The following is a 13026-nucleotide window of genomic DNA, read 5'->3' as shown; positions in this document are numbered from 1 at the left end:
TTTCGTAATTGTATAATATTTTTGTCATCTAGTATAATTTTTTTATTTTGCATGAATTTTGTTTCAATGCTATTTGACTGGGCTTTTATACTTTGGAGCTATGTTTAGAAAGATAAAATATCTGTTAGTAGAGATTAGTTGTCAAAAATACTTACAACGTCTTACAATATTTTAGACAAAAACTCGATTTTTTTTTTATCAAAAACTGATATAAACTAATATAGTTCGTTATTTAAAATCAAAATTATGTTGAAATTAAATTTTAATTTTAAACTGATATAAACTCGATTAATCAAGTCACGTGATTTCTGATAAGGTTAATTCCAATTAAGCAATTATGCTCACGTGCAATGAAAATACCCCAATAGATGTTTGGTTATAATTTCTTTCACCTGCACCGTTTCGTATCGTTAGTTTCTTGATGCAAAAGAGTTATTAGATATATTAGTTTATTTCGTGTGGCTGGTGTTCGACGAACAAAGACTGACCTGTTTTTTGTCCATACAGATTTCAAAAGGTTCTAAGTTCCAACACGTTAATCTAGTAAAACTAGAAAGTATCATATAGATGTATAAGAGGTTGATTTTGCATGCACTACAGACATATATATAATTGGTTTTAATAATAAGGAATGCTCCAAAAAGAAAGCTCCAAAAGTTTTTCTCTCGGCTGCCATCTCCCCCGGGGGTTGGCAATTTCCGTTTGTTGTGGGGGGGCACTTCACCATGTGGTTGGTAAGGATTTAGGGGTACCTCCTTTAGGCCACGTACAACTACAAATCCCAAACTTCCCAACTTATAAGATCCCAAGTATAAGAAAATATAGATTTTAAGGATAATGCATGGTTGCCCAAAAAAAAAGTATAATTCATATGGTGATGTAACTTGTATTTGGAGTAATCAAAAATATATCCCAAACTACGTTTATATGTCTAATAGCGTGATGGATTTCGTGCGTGATTGATTATATATGTAGTGCATGCAAAATCAACCTCTTATATACATCTATACTCAATAGGTTTACTAGATTAACATACGTGTTACAACTTTAGAACCTTTAAAATCTATATGGACAAAATAGATCAGTCTTTGTTCGTCTAACTCCACTTCAACTCAAATCTGAATTTTTATTCTTAACATAAATTAAATCCATGTCCCAAATTTATTTGGATCTTAAAGGAGGCTCGTCTCTAATATCTTTTTTATCCCTTTTCCATTTTTGTGGCCGCCATCACCACCTCTCCATCACCCATGATATGAATTGTTGTTTTAAATCGGATCTAAACCGTCTTGAATCTTGAAGTAGTGATATCATCGCTAGTTGTAATTCAATCAATTTAAATTATATGGCACGTAGACGTAGGAAAGATTATATGCTGAGCAACGGAAGGATAAAGTAACTTAGACCTTCCCCATTGGCAGGTTCATAGGGGAGTTCTTAGCATTTTGGTAGAAAAAAAATAAATCAGAACAAAAGAAAAAATCTAAGAACTCCCCTTATATAGTATATCCATTTGTGATCTAAGAGACGATACATGTCGGCATTGTATTGGTCTAACACAAAAAATATTTATTTCGTTCTCTCTCTCTTTCTCTCGCGATTGCGAGAAAACGAAGATTTGTATTTCGAATCAAAGGGTGTGGAGGAAGAGGAGATTGCGGTCGGAGGAGATGCTCATCATCGTGAATTGATGACTCGGCCGTGTTCCATCGCGATAGATTGAATCGTGAATCGGCTCCGAGAGGTTGGAGGAGAGGCGATTTGGAATCATGAATCGTGAATTGGGAGTCCACTCAATCGGAAGAGATTGAATCAATTGGAAGCAGAGGGTAAGTTTCTCAATCCTAGCTTCATTGTTTTGCTTATGATTGTTGTTCTGATTTAGCTGCTCAGTTGAAATCGTTGGCTTTTTACAAAAGTTTTGATATAATTATCTCTGCATTTCTGTATCTAGGTAGTGTATTTAGATGCTTTGAGAATAGATGCTTGAACTTAGAAGTTGCATATGGTACACTTTCTCGCTGAATATGGTACACTTTCTCGCTGAATCGGGAATGATGCATAGGAATATGAGAAGAAAGGTTTTACTTCTTTGGCTTCTCCTCCTACTCGGCGTGTCAACATCTTTCCCCCAGGCTAGTTAGGTTGGTTGATATGATTCTTCTCCGTCTAAACTATCTTCTGTTGTTCTTGATTCATCTATGAATTCTAGCTTTGTTTTTATTCGTTTGTGTGATATTAATCTAACGGGTTTGTTCTCCTTTTTTTGTTTAATAGTTTGTAACTTGCAGGTGAAGTTCACAGTTGAAGAGCAACGGAAAATTATGGATCGTAAACACAACATCCGTAACATGTCTGTCATTGCCCATGTCGATCATGGTATATATTTATATATTTTTGTTTACTGTTATTTTTCTAATCGTTTCTCTGATGATGTATGAAGCTTTTGTGTTTCTCATATTCCTATGCTTTTATTTAAAAACGTGAAGCGTTTATAGTATTGTTCTGTTTCTTATACTCTGTAATGTTTTGATGTGCTTCTTCTTCTCTTTATTCATCCTGCACTTAGTTAATATCTTGCACGAATCTGATGTTATGTGTGAATACTTGCTCTTTGTTTAGTTTTTTAGTGTTTCTGCTCCTCTATGGAATAGTTTTCTTTTAGTTGAACTTGAGAATTGTTTGTATTGGTTTATGGTGTCCTAAAGAAGTCCATTGCAGACAAAATCACAAAGGGTAAGCTATGTTATGGTTCTACCTTGACACATCATACAAGCTGAAAAATGTTTGTACTTTGTTGCAGACTGATCTTGTTGGTGAGCCAGAACTAGCTTCATTGATGCAGCTAATAAATGTAGGTTCTGCTTCTTTTGATTATTGTTTTCTCCTTGAACATCTATTTATTCTCTTTGCTCTGTGTTTAACATTTATGCTATGGTTATTGTCTCTATTTATTCTCTTTGCTCTGTGTTTAACATTGAACTTTTATGTTGTGTAAAAACTCTTAATCACCTCTTGTTTGTCTTAGGAATAACGATATGGGACTGCTATCACTCTCGTTGTTATATGGAGCAAAGATAAACGATATAATCATTGCTGGAGAATGGTGGAGACCGGTCACTCCCATTCTTTACTGTTTTAAAAACACACTCAACCAAAACACAGCTTGTTTAGAAACAGAATCTAAAAATTTGGCATAAATCAATATTACAGTAAAACCTCTATAAATTAATACTCTATAAATTAATAATCACTATAAATTAATAAATTTTGCTGGTCCCAAGTCGGGCCAGTGTAAAAATTAACAATATTCGATAAGATAATAAGATAATAATTTTTTTGAAATCTCAATGTAAAATATGGTCCCAATAATATCATAAATTAATAATCATGTAAATTTATATATATATATATATATATATATATATACTGATATAATAGTGTATGTTTCTCCTAAAACTCATTTCTATAGAACATTTGTAATGTTGTATTTTCAAACTATAATGATATCTCTAAAATATTTTATAACATGTCATACAAATAATTAAATTTTAAAGTTTTAATTTTTAGATATGCATCATTTACAATTTGATAATTAGACAGATTATTAAAATATGAGAATTAATATTATTATTATTCATAAATTTGAATTTATGTATGTCATGTGTATAAGTCAATTTGTTTATAGTATTTGTAATTTATTGTCAATAATGCTTTATAAATATTACAAGTTCAATTCCTAAACCATAAAATTTATAACATCCGAAAGTTTAATCTTATTTTGCTATAATTGTTCCAATTCATAATTTTAAAAAAAATAAACAATTAAAAATATATCTATAAATTAATAATTATTAATTTACAGTGTAAATTAATAATTATTAATTTATAGATAAATTAATATCACTATAAATTAATAAAATGTCTTGGTCCCAACATTATTAATTTATAGAGGTTTTACTGTATATTAATTATTTTCTCCATTTATGAATTCCACTTCTATTGTAATATGTATGCTTTTATTATGTTTTGTATGTTTGAAAATTAATTAAATACAATATTTTCTATTTTATAAAATCTTAAATGTTTACACATTTATACGACTTCTATTTTATTTAAAATTTTTAAATTTCAAAAAATCAATATTTTCAAAAACAAGAGACCCAAAATTAGAACCTATCATTAGAGATAAAATTTTAACTAAAAGATTATGGATTCTTATATTCAAAACAAAACACAATTAATTCATAAAATAACCAAACAATGTTTAACAACTCACAAATAAGAGACCACCGATAATGTCGCTCTTAAATATCTATCACATACAGCCACCGTTTCTTTTTATATGCTTTTTCGTCCACATTTCACACATGTGAAGATATCTTTGGGTTTGAAACCAACCACATCATGGTGTAAACTTTGCCACAACAAAAAAAAAAAGCAAAATGAGATTTGTTTTCTAAGCGAAAATTTGAGAACCATTGACTTACTCTCCCTAACCTAGCTATCACTTTGTCTTGATATTGATAGATACATTTTTATATCATATTTATAGTATTATATTGTTTGATCTTTTTTTAATTATTTAATTAGTCAACAGAATACAACAATTTAACTGAAGTGGGTATAAGTTAGTTCAACCATGGTAGTCAGCATATAAAATGAAACAATTAAAACTAACGTGGTATTGAACAAATAATTAAACCAAGTTCTCAAGCAAATTTGGTCCCTAACGAAACATCGGTTCATGAGCATGATGAATCACTTCATGCCGACCATGACTTGAATCAATTTCTAGACACTAATATCTCCACAATTCCGTTTGGACAACTAAACATTGCTAGCACTAGATATATTGGATAGTGATATTTTATTTTTTTGCAAAACATGAGTTTGAATTTGGATTGTAACGCAATGATACACTAATAAAAACAAAGTAGGTTATATGTTATAGTCGGATAATAATAGTTTTTTTTTACCCAAAAGAAAAAAAAAAAAGGTTTTTTCATCCGTCAAAAATTAAAGACTTTATTATGTAGTTCTTGCGTCAGACCACTGAACTTGAATCGGGGAATACAGAGAACTTGCTGCTCTAAGACCATTGAACTGAGACTAGCTAGTGTTTGTATTGGTCATAAACATTGTTCGCCATTTTCTTCAAATAGTTTTGTCTTATCTAGTCTGCTTTTATTGGTTTTAATTGCTGGACTCTAGTTTAAACGAAATCAAGAGCCCATATGAGCACGCATCTTTTGGCTTCGGAGATCACATCTATTTTGGTCATTTGTTTGCTGACATGTCAAGTGATTGTTGGGATTTTAACACAGACGATTTCAAGTTTCAACGAGTAAGGCCCATTAAAACCTTTCGGGCTTTTATATCTTACAATTTCAGAAGAAACTAGTTAGAAGTAGAACAACTTGAAACCGGTTCTAAAACTCTTGAAGTCCCAAAACAAGAGACATGTGACTTTAATTTGTGCGTGTGGAAAAAAATAAACGGAAAACATTCCAAACTGTAGAGTAATAACCTTTTTTTTTTTGAGGATAACTTTTCCTAAGGCATCTTGAACGAATTGAATGACATACGCTCTTAGACCTTCCCCATTGAGGGTTCATAACTGAGTTCTTAGAGTTTTGGTGCAAAAAAATTAATCAGAAATGAAAAAAAAATATAAGATATCCCTTTATATAAGAGACTGAAACTTGGTTTAAGAGGCGTTACGTGTCGGCGTATTGTTGGGCGAAAGAAAAATATTAAAGGGGAAAAAAATTGGGTACAATCATTTTTTTCTTTTTTTCTGTCTCTTTCTCTATCGGCTGCGATTGAAACCCTTGAAACGTAAAAAAAATTTGGGATCAGAAGCTTGAAGGTTTCGACTCGAAGGACCTGGAATCAGAGGAAGGGTTTGGATTCGAAGGGAATGGAGAGAAGGCGATTAGTAGCCCAACCGATTTGGAAGCCAATCGCGAAAGGAAGAATCGAGTTTCAGTTGGAGATGGATGCGGTTTGAATGTGGAGTCGAATAAATCGAAAGAGAGATGAAATGAATTGGAATCACAAGGTAAGTTTATGAATTGGAATTGTATGAATCGAAATTGAGTATTGATTATGTGGCTCTCTTCATATTTTGTTGAATCCTTTTACTATGTGTTATAAAGTTGTTTACTTGCTAGTCGATGTCGTTTAGTTTGATACCATTTCCTATTTCTTGTGGTCTCAAGTAGATGACGTGTGCTTACTTCTTGATTGTTGCTTTTTTATTTGCACTACTAGAGACCAAATCGAACAGTTATGTGTAACCCTATAGCTTGTAAAGACTCATTGTTTTTGCCATATTTATGTGTTGTGTAAATGAACCAATTTTTTTTTAATTTGTGTACCCTTTAGAGGTGTTGAGCCAAAGCAGTTGGCGTTCTCTGCAGCAATGGGGATTACCATGGGAGTATTTCCAATATGTGGTGCGTTCTCGTTTGACGAATAGTTGTTCATCGAACATTTAGTGTTTGCGATCTCTAAAGCTTCCTTCAAAGTTACGGCTTTTGATTCAATATAGAGAGACAACACAAAACAAAGTGTTTTATTGATCTTCTAGTATCGAATTGAGTACTTATGTGTAGTTTTGTTTTTGGCTATGTGTGTCACATTGAAGTCTTGTGGTGCCTTTCTAACGGCTTGGTGAACAAATTATCGGTGGACCTCATTTTCCTTTAACATCTGATGCTCTAAAGAAGGTGTTGATAGGCCAAGCTTCTCGAGATGTTTTCTTAAGCATTGGAAATGTGGTAAGGTTCTTCTGTGTTGGCTTAGCGGCTCCATTTATAATTGTTGCACTATACATTGTGTTTTTGCCGTGTTTCAAAGTCCTTGTCCGCAAATTCAGCTCTGATGGTCCAACCACAAAGACACCAACAAAAGAAAGGATCGCTTAAATCAAACAGTTCTTGGTTTCTACAAAGCAAAACGTTGGAGATTCTATGACCTTGTGTTCTGCTATACCGATGTCCCCATCTTAAGCGAAACAGAGTAGAATCCTCTACTCATACAAGAGAACCTCAAACTAGAAAACGCAAGTCGAGTAATCTTTGATACTTCTGTATGTTCAATCTTTAAACAGAGTTCGAGTCGTGTTTGTAATTCTTTTACCTTGGTGTGAACAAATCAAAAACCTTTTGGCCACTTTTACTATTTTGAGATTTTGTTGTATTCACTTCTCATTCATTCCCCAAAACAAAGCTGAATCTCCCTTTTGAGATTACTACATCCCACAATGTATTAATGTTTTTATTATGTTTTGTATGTTTACAAATTAATTAAATGCAATATTTTCCTATTTTTATAAAATCTTAAATGTTTACATATTTATACTACTTCTATTCTATTTAAAATTTTAAAATTTCAAAAAACAACTTTTTCAAAAATAAGATACCCAAAATTAAAATTTACCATTGGAGGAGAAAATTTTAACTAAGATATCATGGATTTTTATTTACAAAACAATACACAATAAATTCTTAAAAAATTCAAACAGTGTATAAGTACCCCAATATATGAACCCCCCATTAATCTTGTTCTTATATACTAATTAAGATATATTTTCTTATCGCTCTTAACCTAGGATCTTTAATATGTTCCTCAAAGTGGTAGCTTTCTTAGGTCATCTCCATCAAAGGATTTAAGCAGTTGCTTAAGAGTTTCTATCTTTCAATAAGAGATTAAATTTAATTGTTTTTGTATGATTTAGTTTAGAATCGTTGTTTAACTAAGATGTTTTTGGTATGTTAAGAAACTTGGTGTGTCAGTTTCTGATTGGGTGGGAGAAAAATAATTTTTTTTTTATTTTTTTGTTATGTAATTTTCTCTCTCGTTTGTTTCCTGTCTCTCTCCCTTGATCGACTTCAATATCATCTCCACGGAAAAGACACGATAGAATTGAAAGGTCATTCAGTCGGTGATTCAGTCGGAAAATTTAGTCAGTGATTCAGTCAGAAAGTGGATTTTACCGGCGGCATCACATCTCCACCGTAAGAGACACCATTGACGATCTCGGTTCATCAATACGATCGCGATTAATTAGTGGGTTCATCAATCCAATCACATCTCGGTTCATCAATCCAATCACATCTCCATTGATTCTACTGGTACAGTACTTTCTTACGATGAATTTTGGTTTTTGTTTCTTAATCCTCTCAATTTTGTTGCCATCTCTCTCTCAAATTCTTAGAAAAAATGGATCTAATCGTTTTATAGTCTTTGAAGTTTCAAATATTGGTTGGTGATCTTTTCACATTTTTATTGACTCCTCCATCAAATTTTTTGCAGTGGAAAAAATAGAAAGTTTCAAGCTTATTCAAATTGGTTAGAGTCAAAAGAAGTAAGAAATGGAGAAACGAGTGAGAGAAGACAAGAGTGTTCAACAACTCATGTACTTGAGAATTTGTGCTTTTGATTATTGCAGAGATATTTCTCCATCAAGTATACAGGTAAATAGCTCATGTACTTGAGCATTTGTGCTTTTGATATATCAAACATATAAAATGTTGGAGGTTGAATATACGGAAAACTAACTAATTCTTTAACATTTCGTGCTCTTGACAGTGCTACTGTTTTCCACAATGCAAGCACAAGATTCTCTGATGGTTTTAGATTCGGATTTGGTGCAGAGGTAGGGAAGAGAGAGACATATTATATCACATCTATTAAGCCGAATAGATAGAGAAGTGTCGATGAATGAGTGGTTAATGTGGGTGGTTGTTCTTATGTATATGTGGGAATAAGCACAAGCAGGATCCATGCCCGTGGTCCAGTCGGAGTAGAAGGATTATTGACAACGAGATGGTACAACTAAGTCTATTTTGTCTTTCCATAGTACATTGAATTGTCAAAAGCTCTGAAGTTTAAATGGTTGTGGTGATGAATGACAGGATAATGAGAGGAAAAGGACAAGTTGTTGATGGAGACAATGGAATCGCTTACACCCGAAGGACCTTCCTGTCTTAAAAAGGACAGAGGCTGTGGAGAATGGGAATTAGTTCTCTATCTTAAAATGGAATCGCTTACACCCGTAAGGACCTTCCTGTTTTATTTAATTTGTATCTATCTATGAGAGCTGTTATTTGTTCACATGTTGTCAAGTTAGTTTCAGTTTGAGTTTATGTTTGTTGTGTTGAGTTAGTTTCAGTCCGAATGTTTGGTAAATGTCACCGAGTGTTTTCTTGTGTTGTATTAGTTTAACTTGTTTTAATGATATGCTTGTGTTGTTTCAGTTTAACTTAATCAATGTTTGCTTGTGTTGTTTCTGTTTAACTTAATCAATGTTTGCTTGTGTTGTTTCAGTTTAACTTGTTTTAATGATATGCTTGTGTTGTTTCAGTTTAACTTAATCAATGTTTGCTTGTATTGTTTCAGTTTAACTTGTTTTAATGATATGCAATGGTCAAATGATTGCTATGTGTCATTCCATTAGGATTGTCGACAAGAAGAAGAAGAAGACAAGAAGGTTTTGCTCACGGACAAGAAGCTTTTAAAAACTTCAAATTTAAAAACCTTTAATGGACCTATGAAATATTAAAGTTTCTTAAGAAAATTTTAATTTCACTTTTTTCAAAATTAAAAATAAAATTTGTTTTAAGATACTTTTATTACATTCTTTGATGGACATGCCCTTAGCCCGTCTATTTCAGTGAATGGAATAACATAAGTTTCTTATGTATTAGGTTATCTTCATTCTCGTTGTTCTTTTTTGGAGAGCAAATATAATTTCTAGAAGACAGACAAAAGCTCTGAGAGCAAACTAGTGGTAATTAAATACATCCGGGATTGAGTATTCGAAGAACTTGCAAAGGTCTTATAATATTGCTGACGAGAGACCTCTCCAAATATTATAATTAAGGTTAACCATATGTTTTGTTGAACAAAAAAAAACATATGTTTTACATTATAGTATTAAGAATAAATTAAAAGCCTTAACACAATATTTTTACTTTCGACAGAAATATTCAATACTAAATGGCTTACACAGAGATGCATACCGCGCGCATACGTTTGTCTCCTAAACCAAATCTCGTTCAGATTATAGTTTTAACTTCTAACTTTGAAATACGATTCAGTTTCATCATATCCAAGACTGATTATATGCTTTTGACTGCGTATATATAGACTGTTGACATTACACATTTTTTTAAGTTTGTTTATATAAAACGTAGTAATGGCCCGGCAGAATCTATTGGTTTGATGTGGAAAAAAAAACAAAACAAAACAATTTACAATGTTAATGAGAGAGGTTAAAATATTGGAGGAGACATGGGAACAATGTCAACAGTTTTGGGCAGTAATAATATTATTTAAATTTTCAACTAATCTGCTAAAATATTTTTTCTTAAATCACAAGCATATTGTAGAATTCCAAGGGAAAGAGTTGGATTCTCAATGGTTTTCCAATTTTAGGTGCCTTTGGCTACAAGTCTACAACGACTACACACATACTCTAATATATGCAGAGTCTATATGTTTACTTTAATATACTAGGGAGTTTGTTTCAATTTTAAATGACTAGAAGACGAAATTCGCATTAAGTTTTAGTTTAATGATATAGTATTCATCATTTGCGTTAGTTAATACTTAATACTACTTACTTACGTATTCCATTTTAAAATATTCTAATATTTGTTATGTTTGTTTGGTGAATAAGCTGATGCCATGATTTTTGCAAATAATTATATAGATCTAATAACAATTCGTTTGGACATTAGTATATTTTAATAATAATGCCATAAAAATTCGATCTGTTTTCTAAACACATTTTGTCCGTTTGTCGGCTTACCACGGCAGCGGGAATATTGGCGGCCGGTTTGCCCTCTTGATTAGTATTTTTTTAGATAGCTGATTATTAAAATCGTACGTACAATACCAGTTAATTAACAACAGAGAACAGCAGCAGCAAGAGAGTAATAACTTCGGAGCCTTATACGTAACTTCCCTAGCTACGGTACATATAATATGTAAAATGATAGTATGATTTTTCTAGGAAAGTGGTTTAATTATTTGTCTCTATGTTCTTCCTTAATTATTAAAACGTGATTAGCTCGACGATTAAGGTGGAAAAGTAAAGTAGCCTAAAGTCTAACGTCTATTCACTTTTTTCATGCAATAATTTGCGTCCAAATTTTTTCGCGTTAATGGTTTATTAAAAAAACTATTCCCTTTCGTAACATAGTATAAGATGTCTTAGAGATTTTTCTTTGTTTCATAATATAAGTTCAGTTATCTAGGCAACTTTTAAATTAATTTCATACTTTTTCTTATTTATTTTATGCAATTTTGTTTATGATTGGATAAAAAAAATTTAAGTAAACATTTTTTATTATACGTACTATTAACTAAGACATCTTATATTTTGAAACAAAATAAGTATAAGAGATGCATGAAACGACAATGAAAGTATACAAAGAACAAAGGTTTATTATCAAAAAAAAAAAACAAAAGTTTCTTTAAAACCAAAGAAAAAGAGATTACCACTAGATAAATCTGAAGCTGTTGTAAACTAGAGAAACTCGAAGGAGGTTTTCTCTTCTTATTATTAATGAATCGATTAGTACATCATACATATAGTAGAAGGCTAAGCCTTATCTTCCTAATTCCTAAACCGAGGTTTTCTCTTCTTATTATTAATGAATAGATTAGTACATCATATATATATATATATAGTAGAAGGCTAAGCCTTATCTTCTTAATTCCTAAACCGACTTGACAAAGGAAGAAGGACCGATGGGCCTTACAAAATAAGACATGTAATGGGCCGGTTAAGGAAGTCCACTCCAAGTGCTTTACAACACTCCCCCTTGGATGACATAACCGTGCCGATGCTAAGGGATCAGCGCAATACGCTTGGGGGTGATGCCTCATTAAAACCTTACCAGGAAAACCTATTGGGAAAAAACCATGGTGAAGGAAAAAGAGTACAGCACGCATTGCTCCCCCTGTTCTAAACATCACTAAAAGTCCCTTAAGTCTCCGCATTCCAATCTGGTGCGTGAGCTTCTTAAATGTTGATGTCGGTAATGATTTAGTGAAGAGATCGGCTGAGTTGTCGCAGGATTGAACTTGTACCACTTGAACTTCACCGGCCTTTTGTAGTTCATGTGTGAAGAAGAACTTAGGTAAAATGTGATTCGTCCGATCTCCCTTGATATATCCTTCCTTGAGCTATGCGATGCAGGCCGTATTGTCTTCATATAGTACCGTCGGCTCCTTATCGTTGGCCATGCCACAATTTGTCATGATATGTTGAGTCATCGATCTCAACCAAACACACTCACGGATAGCTTCATGCATTGCCAAAATCTCCGCATGATTAGATGAAGTGGCCACAATCCTCTGCTTCATAGAACGCCACGAAATCGTTGTACCACCGTGTGTAAACACATAGTCGGTTTGAGACTTTGAGTTGTGTGGATCCGATAAGTAACCTGCATCAGCAAAACCAACTAAACCTTCTTTGTTATAGTTAGTATAATATAAACCCAAATCAAGCGTTCCTTGTAGGTAACACAACACATGTCTGATACCGTTCCAATGCCTCTGGGTCGGACAAGAGCTAAATCTAGCTAGGAGGTTCACGGCAAAACATATGTATGGTCTAGTGTGGCTAGCCAAGAACATTAACGCTCTTATAGCACTGAGTTATGACACTTCCGGACCGAGAACTTCTTCATGGTCCTTCTTTGGACCGAATGGATTTTTATCCAAATCAAGGCTCCTTACAACCATTGGTCTAGTCAATGGGTGAGCTTGGTCCATATTAAACCTCTTGAGTAACTTTTCAGTATATGCCATTTGATGCACAAGGATTTCATCATTTATGTACTCAAGTTGCAATCCCAAACAGAACTTAGTTTTACCTAGGTCTTTCATTTCAAACTCTTTCTTGAGATATTCAACTGTTTGGGCGATTTCCCCAGAGGTTCCTAGTATATTCAAATCATCCACATATACTGCTATGATCACAAACCCTTTGTTTGCAAACTT

At 32.8% G+C, this 13026-nt stretch overlaps 2 long non-coding RNA genes across 4 annotated transcripts; both read left to right on the top strand.

The window, feature by feature from the left end:
* Positions 1-1428: 1428 nt before the first annotated feature.
* Positions 1429-3228, top strand: LOC104781862 (uncharacterized). Of its 2 annotated transcripts, none has more exons than XR_766953.3 (5): positions 1429-1829; positions 1955-2144; positions 2278-2379; positions 2804-2854; positions 3029-3228. It is a non-coding gene; the product is annotated as an uncharacterized LOC104781862 (long non-coding RNA). The 2 variants fall into 2 exon arrangements; XR_015597546.1 differs by having other exon boundaries at positions 1533-1829; positions 2066-2144.
* A 4491-nt stretch (positions 3229-7719) lies between these two features.
* Positions 7720-9712, top strand: LOC104781860 (uncharacterized). 2 transcript variants are annotated; one of them, XR_015597173.1, is made up of 5 exons: positions 7720-8141; positions 8323-8483; positions 8599-8838; positions 8925-9064; positions 9467-9712. It is a non-coding gene; the product is annotated as an uncharacterized LOC104781860 (long non-coding RNA). The 2 variants fall into 2 exon arrangements; XR_015597174.1 differs by having other exon boundaries at positions 9409-9712.
* The last annotated feature ends 3314 nt before the right edge of the window (positions 9713-13026 follow it).

This window comes from Camelina sativa, chromosome 4, assembly GCF_030686135.1.
Source record: "Camelina sativa cultivar CO46 ecotype springtype chromosome 4, ASM3068613v1".
Classification (NCBI taxonomy): Eukaryota; Viridiplantae; Streptophyta; class Magnoliopsida; order Brassicales; family Brassicaceae; genus Camelina; species Camelina sativa.
This window is presented reverse-complemented; position numbering and strand designations above follow the sequence as displayed.